Source organism: Leptonotus elevatus, chromosome 7 (assembly GCF_054856555.1).
Source record: "Leptonotus elevatus isolate MCC_2025b chromosome 7, RoL_Lele_1.0, whole genome shotgun sequence".
NCBI classification, from domain to species: domain Eukaryota; kingdom Metazoa; phylum Chordata; class Actinopteri; order Syngnathiformes; family Syngnathidae; genus Leptonotus; species Leptonotus elevatus.
The window spans coordinates 1,436,409-1,448,862 of record NC_141245.1 but is presented as its reverse complement, the minus strand read 5'-3'; the positions used below and the strand labels follow the sequence as shown (position 1 = coordinate 1,448,862).

General features: G+C 37.8%; 1 long non-coding RNA gene across 1 annotated transcript; it reads right to left on the bottom strand.

Annotated features, from left to right (window-relative positions):
• Positions 1-298: 298 nt before the first annotated feature.
• Positions 299-12,400, bottom strand: LOC147170347 (uncharacterized). The gene is made up of 3 exons (XR_015095587.1): positions 9,239-12,400; positions 2,214-2,301; positions 299-1,508 (listed from the first exon to the last, which is right to left on the bottom strand). It is a non-coding gene; the product is annotated as an uncharacterized LOC147170347 (long non-coding RNA).
• Between the last annotated feature and the right edge of the window lie 54 nt (positions 12,401-12,454).

The window sequence follows — 12,454 nt, the reverse complement described above, 5'->3', positions numbered from 1 at the left end:
ACAAAAGGTCAGGATGGGACTAGTAGTACACACCTCATCCACTCTGACTCTCAGCATTGAAAAACATACCACAGGGGTGTGTTCTTAGCCCTTTCGTCTATTCTCTCTTTAGTTATGACTGCTCACCCATCCACCACACAAACACCATGTCTCTGTTGCACTATGGATGTTTTAATTGTTCAGCACCTTGAATTACATTTTAATTGAGTTACATTTTATTGTATGAAAGGTGCTATACAAATAACGTTTTGATGGATTGATTTGATTGAAACAAAGTTTGATTCTATTTAACATTCGCAACATTTGGCATAATTCGCAGCTCAGTGGGATACAACTTTAGTTTGTAAGCTGCTATGTCTCAAATGCATTTAAGTACAAAGAAAATTAAAAACGTTTTGATAGTTCTTGAGTTCAAAGTACACAAGCAATATTTCAAATTTATTTTTTTTTTTTCAATACATGATTACAAGTCATTTCAAATATACACTGCGCGCAGTACAGCGGGCGAGGGAGACGCACTTGGGACAGACTGATCATGCTCAGCTGTGAAGGGTAACAATGATATTTGACTTTAATTTAACATGAACATAAAGCATAAAAGTGGACATTTGTTTTGAGTCAGAAATTATGACACGCAGATGTTACATTTCTGATATTCCCTCTGCAAACATTCCATCTAAATGAATTTTCTTGAGGAAAAAAAAAAAAAAAACTTCAGCAAAGTTCACGAGTATTTTCTTAATTCTACTCAATTTTTATTACTTATACATCCAAAGAAACTACAGCGTATATACAATTTTAACAGCTCATGTCTTATTTGAGTAATTAAAAAAAAAATAATAAATTTAATTCGCCAAATGACTGATGTCAAGGGGGTAAAGTTTGGTGGAAGACCCAAACGCAAGGAAGCAGGGCAATGAGGCAGAGGTGATGTAAAAAAAAAAATATATATATATAATCTATTATACAAAACAAAAGCAAACTCCAAATGGCAAGTGAAACAAAATGTGGAGAGGCGGGAACCTGGCCCACCCGTCAGGGCCAATCCGGAGGGCCTCCCGGGCGCCACGCGAGGGCATCCAGGGCGCCACACTGGAGCAGAAGGCACCTGTAGCAAGGTCCGCGCCGCCCTGGCACGTAAATCATTAGGCGGCTGCAGGGCGTGCGCCTCCGGACGGGGAGCAGAGGACGGCCGCAGGGAGTGCGCCGCAGGACGGAGAGCAGAGGACGGCCGCAGGGAGTGCGCCGCCGGACGGGTAGCCGGTCAACAATCATAGGCTTCAGGCCACCATGGAAGAGGCGAAGAGACTTGGCACTGCAGTGGTACAGGCGAGGAGGATCGGGGCGGCAGCAGCACAGGCGAGTCGGCTTTTGACCGAGCCTGCCGTGGAGCCGGGACGGGGACTTGAGGCTGCGCCAGACGTGGGGCCGGGACGACACGAGGTGGTCCAGTCCGGGACTGGGACCACATCAGCCTGCCGTGGAGCCGGGACTGGGACCACATCAGCCTGCCGCCATTGGGTTGGGGAACACAGGAGACACAAAGGACAGAGGATACAGGAACTAAAGACTCAAAACTAGAAGAAACCTGACGCGGTGAGGACAAAGGAGAACATCGATGAATGAAATGACGTGGGGGCAAACTTGGAAGGACGTGACTTGAATGACCAGATCACAGGGAACGAGGTGAGGAAAACGGTGGGGAATGAATTGATGTGGGGACAGGTTTGAGACAATGTGAATTGGTTACAGACTTACTATGTGCTGAAAGAGATACAGGGGTTTTCTGGCTTGGAAAATGTGGGGTGACGTGACTTGAAAAAAGGGGGCTGACGTTTGTGAAGAGGATTTGTGACCTTTAATTGGCGCGCCCGCCGGCCACCACGCGGAGGTCCCGGATAGATGGCCAAACGGGTGCCCAAGTAAAGATCAAGTTGACCTGAGGGTGTGGGGATGGGTTCCTCAAAAGAAAAATGGGTCAAGAACTGAGAAGGACCAGGGAAATCAAAATCGGAATCAAAATCATCGGAATCAAAATCATCAGAGTCAGAGAGGAGATTAACCAAAACCGGGGCGTCTTTGATATCAGAAAGGTCAGAATCGGTATCTAAAAACAGATAAGGAGGTGACTCATGTGACACACAAGGAGGACTGTAGGACACGAGTGAGGGGGGTATAGATGAATGATAGACAGAGGAAAAAACAGAACCTACACAAAGAGGGAGGTGGTGGTCGGCAGGCTGAGGGCTTGCTGGGCATCGCCATGTGCTTCCCGCTGGGTCTTTCCTTGGTCGATTCATTCTGTCAAGGGGGTAAAGTTTGGTGGAGGACTCAAACGCAGGGAAGCAGGAATGGGGCAGAGGTGATGAAATAAAAAGGAATTTAATTATACAAAACAAAAGCAAACTCCAAATGGCAAGTGAAACAAAACGTGGTGAGGACAACAAGGCAAAAAAACTGGGAGCATGACGGGAGGAAAACAACAATGAATCAACGCAGACAGAGGGGAGACAGGAGACTAAATACACACACTAACGACACAACAAGACACACCTGGGGCAAGACACAAGTGGCTGAGGGCACTGATTGGTTGACACGAGGAAGGGCAGGATTACACTTAACAAGAACAAGGGAGACACACAAGGAAAAACAGAAACCAAACATGACAACTGACATATTTTCAGGTCAGTTCCAAAATTATTTGTTTTATATGTTTTTCCCCAGATTGCCACACAATAGGTCAGATATGGTAATAATAATGAACAATATAATGTGTATAATAATTTCTTATTCAGGACATCCTTAGTATTAGAAAGTATCCCTATAATTTTTTTAATTTTCCTTTTGGCATTATGTGTGACTTCCAACATAATTTTTCATCAATAACTACTCCAAGAAATTTATTTTCATACACTCTTTCTATTTCAATTTAATTTACCATAATTTTGACCTGTTGTGTGGTTTGTCTAGTACCAAACACTATACATTTTTGTTTTATTTAAGTTTAGTAATAATTTGTTTATATCAATTTTTTTAATGTGTTTAATTCATACTCCACAGTAGTCAGAAGCTGCTTCAGGTTTTCTCCTAAACAGTAGAGAGTTGTTTGAATATTTTTGAGACACAACAGATATCATTTATATACAATATAAATAATTTGGGGCCTAGCACAGACCCTTGGGGGACTCCATGAGTAATCTTCAAGTATTTTGATTGTATATTGTTAAACTCTACGTACTGATATATATTATCCAAATAAGTTTTCATCCATTTATATGCCAAACCTCTTATGCCATATCTTTCTAATTTATTCATTAGTATAGAATGATCTACAGTATCAAATGCATTTTTTTAATCTATAAAAATTCCAACAGTAACAGTCTTTTTATTATCTATGTTAGTAGATATTGCTTCTACGAGCTCAATGACTGCCATTGAGGTGGTCCGTTTTTCTCTAAACCCATACTGATTTTCACTTAAAAGCTTATATATATATATATATATATATATATAAATAATGTTTCTAGAATTTTTGAGAATTGTGGTAGTAGTGATATTGGTCTAGTGAATATGTGTCTTTCTCCATTTTTATCAATAGGAATAACTTTTGCTATTTTCATTTTTGATGGAAAATATACCGGCTTTATAAATTAAAATATATATGTGAAAGGTTGCAAAACATATTCTCTAATACTTTTTGTCATATCAATGTTGAAGCAGTCAGTGGACTTTTTATTTTTTTATATTTTTAATAACATTTAATACTTCTGTATCATTAACAGCATTAAGACACATAGTGGATGAATTATTTTTTATGTGCTCATCTATTTCATGTTTGTTTCTTGGCTCAGGGATTTATTTTGCCAAATTACTGCCAACATTAACAAAATACTCATGAAAATCATCACCTATGTCTATAATTTTTTCAACAATATTTTTTATCTTTTATAAAATATTCTGGATAATCTATTTATTTTTTTATTTTTTAGCTATTTTTAATTATATGATTTAGTAATTTCCATATTTCTTGTGTGTTGCTTTTAGTCTGCTCTAGTTAATGCATGGTAATGATCTTTTTTACTTGTTCGTATATATTTAATTGTTTATTTTTGTAGGTCTTGTACTTTATTTCAGCTTCCATAGTTCTCAATTTAATAAATATTTTGTATAAAATGTTTTTTTTTACATGCATTCTCTATCCCCTTCGTCATCCGTGCCTAATTTAGACCTTTATATTTTCTTGTGACTTCTATTAATTTACAATGTTTATTGTATAGAGAAATAATGGTAGACTGAAATGCACTGTATGTGAATAGACCTCAGACCAAATATGTTTTTCTAAATATAACTTAAAGGCAGCCATGAGTGTTGTGTTCTTAGTCTTGTTTGTGATTTGTAAGTTATTGTTGGTTTTATTTTTTTATCATAATAGTCTTGGAAGATTACAAAGTCCGGAAGATGATCACTTATATCATTAATAAAAAGTCCACTTTCTATTTATGGTCAATTTATGAATATGTTATCTATTAGTGTAGCTGTATCAGTTGTTATTCTGCTAGGTTTCATAATTACAGGGAATAGATTATTACTATACATTGTATTTATAAAATCTGTTGTTTTCTGATGCACATTCGGATTTAACAAATCAATGTTAAAATCACCACACATTATTTGCTTTAAAAAAAAAAAATTATCATTTGTGTAACTGAGAATGTCCGTTAGTTTTTCATTAAATATGTCAAGACATGACCCTGGTGTCTTATACATACACCTTATAATGACATTTGGTGCATTTTTTTTTTATATGAACTGTATTATGTTGTCAATGGTGGTAGTCAAATTTTAATTTTTACTGCTTTTTAGAGCTTTGTCTACATATATTCCAACACCCCCACCCCTTCTATTTTCCCTATTTGTTGCAAACAATTCATATCCTTCCAGTCCCATTGTTTCATTATCAAGCCATGTTTCTGATATGGCAATTATTTTGAATTTATTTAATTTATCCAGGTATTGTTTGATTTTTTTTTTCTGTAGAGAATTCTACTATTGAAATGTATCATTGAAAGCGCATTTTCCATTTTTATATTTTTGTTGAATTGATCGTCCATATAATAGTTGCAAGTGAAACTACTGTAATCATTTTTGTAAAAGTGTTTGTCTGGGTCTAAAATATTCTCAGGGTCGAATGTCTTGTAGTCAGTGTATTCAAATGTTTGCAAGTCCATATTATTTGTGTTCATCATGTTCATCTTTCCTTGTGTTACTGTGCTGCTGTTGATATGTACTTGTGGTGTATTTTTGTCATCATCTACAGTGAGTTTATTGTATTGAATGCCCTGCAGATTGTATATTTCTCATACTTTTGTGTTTTATTTGCCTTTACTGAGTTTTGGTGTACTGGTGCAAGCATGAGTAATCAACTTGTCATGTCGCAATTATGCAATTTCTCCTTAAAACGAATGGCTGAACAGTACATCAATTCTTAATCTGACAAACACATTAATTAGGTTTATATAAGTGCTGTATTGAGTTAGATTTCTTCTATTTCCTACGTTCACTGAAGGCACTGTCACTCGGGGAGGTTTCAAGTATATTTGTTCAGGTGTCACTCATGATTCCACGCCGTGCTCAGGTGATATCATGCCACTTATGTAACATTTGGGTTAAAAGCCTGAAAGTGAAAAAAAGATTTGAAACTGTAAAAAAAATAAGAACGTACTCTGAAAAGATGAAACATGCAACTGAAAAAAATACCTCAAATGTTAAAATAGATATGGAAGCGAAAAGTGAAGATGAATTAAACTTGACCCTAAAAATTCACCCAAAAAATTTCACACACTTATATTTATTTTGAATTTTTTTTATATTTTGTAAAATTCAAGATAAAACAACACATGAGTTTTCAGTTCCAAATGTGAGGAATAAGCGGTTATGAACATGGATGGATGCATTTTTGCATTAAGTACAAAACTTTTTATTCTAATTTAATTTTGCTTCAACTTATTAAATGGACTCTCGCCCGATTCTAGTTAACATTGTTTAGCACCACATATTTTGTAAATTGTTGCCCACTTGGCATCCATTGCAGCCTGGTCATCCTGGAAGGGGAATTCCCACATTTGGGGGCCCTTCTCAAGGTTTTGCATTTTTCCCCTGATGTTTTTTATTATTTTTTATTATTATTTTTAAAGTTTTTACTTGCCCTCTTGTGGTTGAGATCAGGGTATGTCATTAATGTATGTTAACTGTGGGTGTGTGAAGCTCTTTGAGAATGTTCTGTAATTAAGGGTTATATAAATACATGTCTTTTTTCTTTTTTTTTTGTAGACAGGAGTTACAGAATTTGGACCAAAAAGATGTGTGCTACTGTCTCTGACCTGAAAAGTGCGCTTAAAGCAATGGTAGTTATTACAAAAAACACCAGCAGAGGGCAGCAAAGTATAAGAGATCAGCCAGGTTTGTGAATGATGATGAAACTTAGCTATATTCTAATGCTAATTACTGCAAAACGGAAACAGATACAAATATACTTTTTTTCCTGATAAAAAAAGAGACACTAATCTTTCTTTTGGTAGGTTCAATGTTTTTATAGCAATAGAACACAATATTCTGTGGGCCTGGCAAAATCCAGTAAAACAGCCGGGAGCGGAGTGGGCTGCTTCAGTGAAAATGGCTGGGAGTGAATGAGTTAGAAAATTATTTGAAGGGTTCTTAATGTCAGCAATGATAGGTGAACACAATACAAAATAATGCCTGAATACAATATGTTTTTCATATAACTATTAGAAGACAAGCTTATTAGTGAAACCTTTATAAAAACAGGAATCTGTGTGGGTTGTATATGAAACTCTTGAAATATAAAAGGGTTCTCAGTGAATCTGCCAATGTTTCCATTATGTTTCCATTGATTAAATGTCCTGAGAATAAATGACAATTAAAGTACTATTAAAAACAGCATATATAATAAGCTTGATTGTGTCTCAAAATAACTTATTCTTATTATACTTATTCAGTAGCTGCAGTCCTTTAGCAGAGACCACCTCTCTTTGCCAAGCCCTTTTTTTTTTTATTCTCCCGTATATTGGCTAATTAAATATACTTTAGCAAAAGACAATTTTATAGGCATTCCCCAGAGCTGCAGACCAAATTTTTTTTAACCACTTTGGAAAACAAATTGGCACATTAACTGGCGAATAGCTGGAAGAGGCTCTTCAGCCCAAGCCTTCAGAGTGAGCTGGGGGATTGGCACATGTGCCTATTCAGAGGTAATCTTTCTGCTTTATGATTCACCATGACAGTATGGAGCTGGAGCGCAGGACTCAGACAGGGGAGACCGATACCAGATGTCGGTCATTAGCTCCCTTTCTCTCCTCTCTCTACATGCAAATACATACACAGACCTCATAACATTGACTCCCTCTGTTCTCTTTGGCACGCTCAATCTGTTTGCTTTTATGGCGCAACATGGTGTCTATTTATATGTTTTTTTATGTTGGAAATATTGAAGTCAAGCATACAGTCTCGGCTAAAGGTCCAGGTATATGTATATAGATTCCTCTTATCTTATCATGCATGGATGTATCTGCAACCCCCCCTCCCCTCCCCCTTAACCACTCACCACTGAAACACCATTTGATAGTATGGGGGACATACTACCAAATGGGATTTCAGTGGTGCTAATTGGAATTTGCTTGTTTGTTGTTTATGTTTGTCACACTAATCCTTCAAACAATATGTGTTTTGGAAGGAAGTATGTAATAATATATGCAAGAAAAATATTTCAAATGATTTGTTATTTATTTGGCAGCATTGACAATTCCTAGAATGATTGGGTTAAAGGATCTTTGTGCAGCTTGTCACTTTTTTACTTGTGACTGCCACCTCTGGCCCAAAGTGTAACTGCAGCATCTGTATCAGGCTCGTTCATAGTGCGCGTGCGAGTACCATGCATGATCTTAAAGCGACAGCCACAGTTGACAAACAAAGACATGTCTTCAAATGAGGTAGTAAAAACCCCACCCCTCTCCAAAGAAACTGTGCAGTGTGCGGGGTCCGCACATTCTATAAAGGGAAGATAAAAGCTGATAGGTGCACTGAGAGTTAAACAGTCAGGGCTCTTTGTACTCATCTGGGCATTGGTGGAGCATGCATGATGTAGAAAAAGCTTTAACGTTACCTTTTTAAACGGCACAATACACCTTTAACATTGAATGTCTGTGATCTTAGCAAATTAGCCAACAACAATAATTAACTCATTTACTCTCAGCCATTTTCACTGAAGCAACCCCCTTCGCTCCCAACTGTTTTACTGGATTGTGAATGATTTTGTAAGGCCCACAGAATATTGTCTATTGCTATAAAAAAAAAAAACATGGAACCTACCAAAAGAATGATTAGTCTCTTCTTTCATCAGGAAAAAAAAAGTATATTTATATCTGTTTCAGTTTTGCAGCAATTAGCATTAGAATATAGCTAAGTGTCATCATTATTCACAAACCTGTTGAAAACACTAGGAAAAAGAGCTTGTTGCAACATGGCCCTGGCTGATCTCTTATACTCTGCTGCCACCTGCTGGCCATGCTGACCATTGCTTTAAACGACCTCCAGGTCAGAAGCTGTGTCAAAGCCTTTTGTATGTTCTAGCATAAAAAACATTTAAAAAACACATTTATGCGTTTTTAGGTTTGAATGAGTTAAATAATCTACAACTCTGGGATAATATATTAGACAGTTGTGTTTGAAAGTTGACATACTTTATGAGCACACTATATGGTGAGAAAAGGGCTTAATGCCTGTAAAATCCAAAATACCGTGGCAATTGTTTTGATATTTTCAGCGGTTGAAGTTGACATGAGTGGAGATGTGCATCTTAATTTTGGTGAATTTTGGTCGCAGCATTTTTTGGTGCCGTTAAGCAACGTTTAGCTTTAGTTGTCATGATCATTAGTACATTTACAGCTGTGCTCATAAGTTTACAGTTTAAACTTTCAAGCACAGCAGTACATTACATACACCTGTTACATCTTATTTGAAAATTCGCACCACACATACACACACAGCTTCATAATTATTATTTGGGAATTATTGATCATATTGGTGCTAAAGATGAGAAAAGTGCAATACAATTGAATTATAATCATTTTTGATTGGCATGAAAAATAACTGGACCAAGATCTTGCTTTTAATATTGGCAGCACAGTCAATGAAACCTAGTGCTGCAGGAAATGTGCCATACCCATGTCAAACCTTGTCACTCAGAGCATTCTGCATCCACAGCTTCTCACTCCATCTTGGTTTGTCCCCACAGACCCATCAAAGGCTGATTTTCCACGCTGGCGGGCCAGGCGGGGAGGCACACAGCCAGGAACAGGTGGGAGGCAGGGGAAACTGTGGAGGCTGGTGAGCCAGCATCTGAGCCCAGAGAGTGCTGGGTTCAAGCCAGTAACTGAACAAAAAATAGTCCTGCCCCCACACATAGAACTGAAGGTCCATGTGGCTTCAACCTCACACAATTGGACACTGTAACACAGGATTTATTTATTGGAAATGTGGCCTATGGCATTAATACAGCAAAACATAACTAGACAAAGTGCAATTTCTGCAGAAAATACGTGTGAATGCTGAAAAGCTGAATACTATTAGCTGCTAAGATTTAAATGCATGTGCTTATTAAATAAATTGAAAGATACATTTTGTGAAAAGTATTATTTTTTAATTGTAGTTAAATGACAAATGAATAAAAAGAAAACTTGGGGAAAAAACTGCAATCTGTCTAAAGTGGCATTTAATCATTTCAGAGAAATGATTATTAATTTCCTGATTTGATAGTCAGTTAGTATTGAACCATCAAATGTACTAAAATGTGGCCCAAGCAGGGTTTGAACCCAGGTTCTCCGTGCTGGGAGGCACCTTCTCTAAGCACTGAGCTCACTTGATTTGTTCAAATTCATGGCTAATGGCGTATATTTTTTGGGGAAAAGTGTCATCTGATGCAGAAATGCAACATGCATTTAATCATTTCAGTGAAATTATAATCCAGCTCTTGATATTTAGCATAACAGCCATGCATACGTTTGCAATTTACAGTCGGAGGTGGGATCCGAACCTGCAAACTCCTGGTTACTGGACAATGCACTTTAACAACTGCGCCACCGAGCAGTAACAGACACCTGGCAATGATGATCAGTTGTATTTATGGAAGTGGGTATGGAAAGTAGAAAAAGTTCAATGTCAGTCCCATTGAAAATTAATGGGGAAAAGTTGATATTTAACGTTAAATTGTGTGAATACATATATCTATCGTCTGATTCCAATTTACTTGGATTTAGACAATATATACCCTGGGAGGCGTAAATTTTTGAAACAAGTTGAAATTTGAACGGTGTAAATCGGAAGTATTATTTAACGGCAAACAAGTGTGGAGAACAAAAATCACAATAACAAATGTGGCAATGCTGAAATCCCACAAAAAGATGGTGTCATGATTCACCAAATGTATTTAGTTATTTGAGTGTTGCCCAGGTTACTTTGTTGCTTGTTCGTTCCTGACTAATTTATAAATACTGAAATCAATAACGATCCTTTACAACAGATTAAACTGCTATTACACCAGTTAGGCCATTGAAGCCATCAAGCCTATTTTTCTCCTGGTATCCCAGCTCCCCAGACCTTTTAGATTTTAAACTTCCCCTGCCACCCTCCATTTTATGTTGGTGTAAATGACTTTCCCCACAAAATCTATAGTGCATCTTTAAAAAGCGATAACTCTCAGCGTAGTACCGTGACAATGACCCTCCCCCTTTCGCAGCAGGGCAGTTCAGGTTCAGTGACCAGGCCTCATGGTTGCTGAAGAGACACATGCACATATATCCACACACTGTGAGCCAGACCCCAGGTGCACCGAGAGGAGCAGTTAAATTTCATCATTACCCTTTCTTCCTTGTGTTGTGGCTTTTTATAGGGCCTTTTTATGGCCTACTCGGAAGGGGTGCCATTTTGGTCCCAGTGGTACACGGAAAAAACAAAGATGGATGTCGACTGAGTGAAAAAATAAAGAGTGCAAGGAAGAAGGCCTGTGCAAAAAGCAGGGAGACAAGGGTGGTAAGAAAATGTGTGTGAAAGCCTACGAGCGTGTATACTGTCAAGTGTAGATGCAAAGCAAGTGGGGCACTTGGGAGTGAGAAAAAAGAGAAATGGAGAGAAATTCTTGGAGAGAGAAGGCCATAAGTTGTCATTGTGACTGCTGGCTGACATAAAAACAGCGGCGAAGGTAGCGGATAAGGCAGATGATGAATGGGTTGGAGACACTCATCCATCCCACTGAAGGATTTGTGGCCAGGGAATCGTGTATAGACACATTTAGAAATAATGGGCTGTATGTGTGTGTGGTCGGAAGGCAGTGGTGGTTCTAGACAGTTTTACCAGGGGTGGCAGGAGGTTCAGTTGGGAGGGCGGAGATATAACTCCTCCACACGTATACACACACACACACACACATTTCTAATTCAGGTTTCATTTTCTGCAGTCCCTGGCAAGTTTTATGCATTCCACGTGAATGGGGCTGCCACAAATGATTATTTTTCTAGCCACCGATAGTACAATTAGTCGTCTAATTAGTCGATCATATGTAAATCGCAGCATATCACAGCAGCATGCAGCTCCTCTTACTTTTATGTAATAATCATTAGCTTACAGCCTGAATTGTTTAAAGGAACACCAGATTTATTAAATACTAACCAGCTATTCTGTGAAATTATTAATTTAAACTCTTCCCTGAAAAAAATTGTCAATTTATGTTGAGCATTCTGTAGTGGACGCTAGGTGCGTTCAATGACCATGCACGCAGTAGGAAATCTCAGATATACATAGAAAAAGCTCAGACGACCGATTATTGTTTTTTGGTTTTGTTCTAGATGTTTGAAGTTTAAATACCAGTTTACAAGGAAACGTTTTGAAGAATCTCCAGTCGTCTGAGCTTTTTCTAGATTCGGAAGTTATACTGATCATCCCCAGTGACATGCACACAGCTAATCTATCAGGCTACTTTGATGGAGCATGCGTTTTTTTGCATTCGGTATTAAATAAGTACAATAAAAGTAATCAGAGTATTGTGCTCGTGACTGAATATATATTTGGAACTGTTCCATTACTGTAGCTAAGCGAGTGAGGGCCTGTTGTTTAAAAGGAACCCCGACTGTAATGACAAGTCTTCTCTATATTATTTATTTGGTTGTTACTAACATAACTATGAGATTCATTTTTCAAAAATAATTTCCCCAGTTTAATACATTTTTCATTGTTATTTACGTTGCAACGCATTCAGTGCTCTATCTAGGCTCTCTGCAGAGCAATGTGAAACGCATATAAAGTAAGCAAGTTAAGTCTCCGTAGCATTCCTGAAGGGACGATCAAAACTCTTGAATGCGTCTGGTGAATGACGAGAACACGGCGT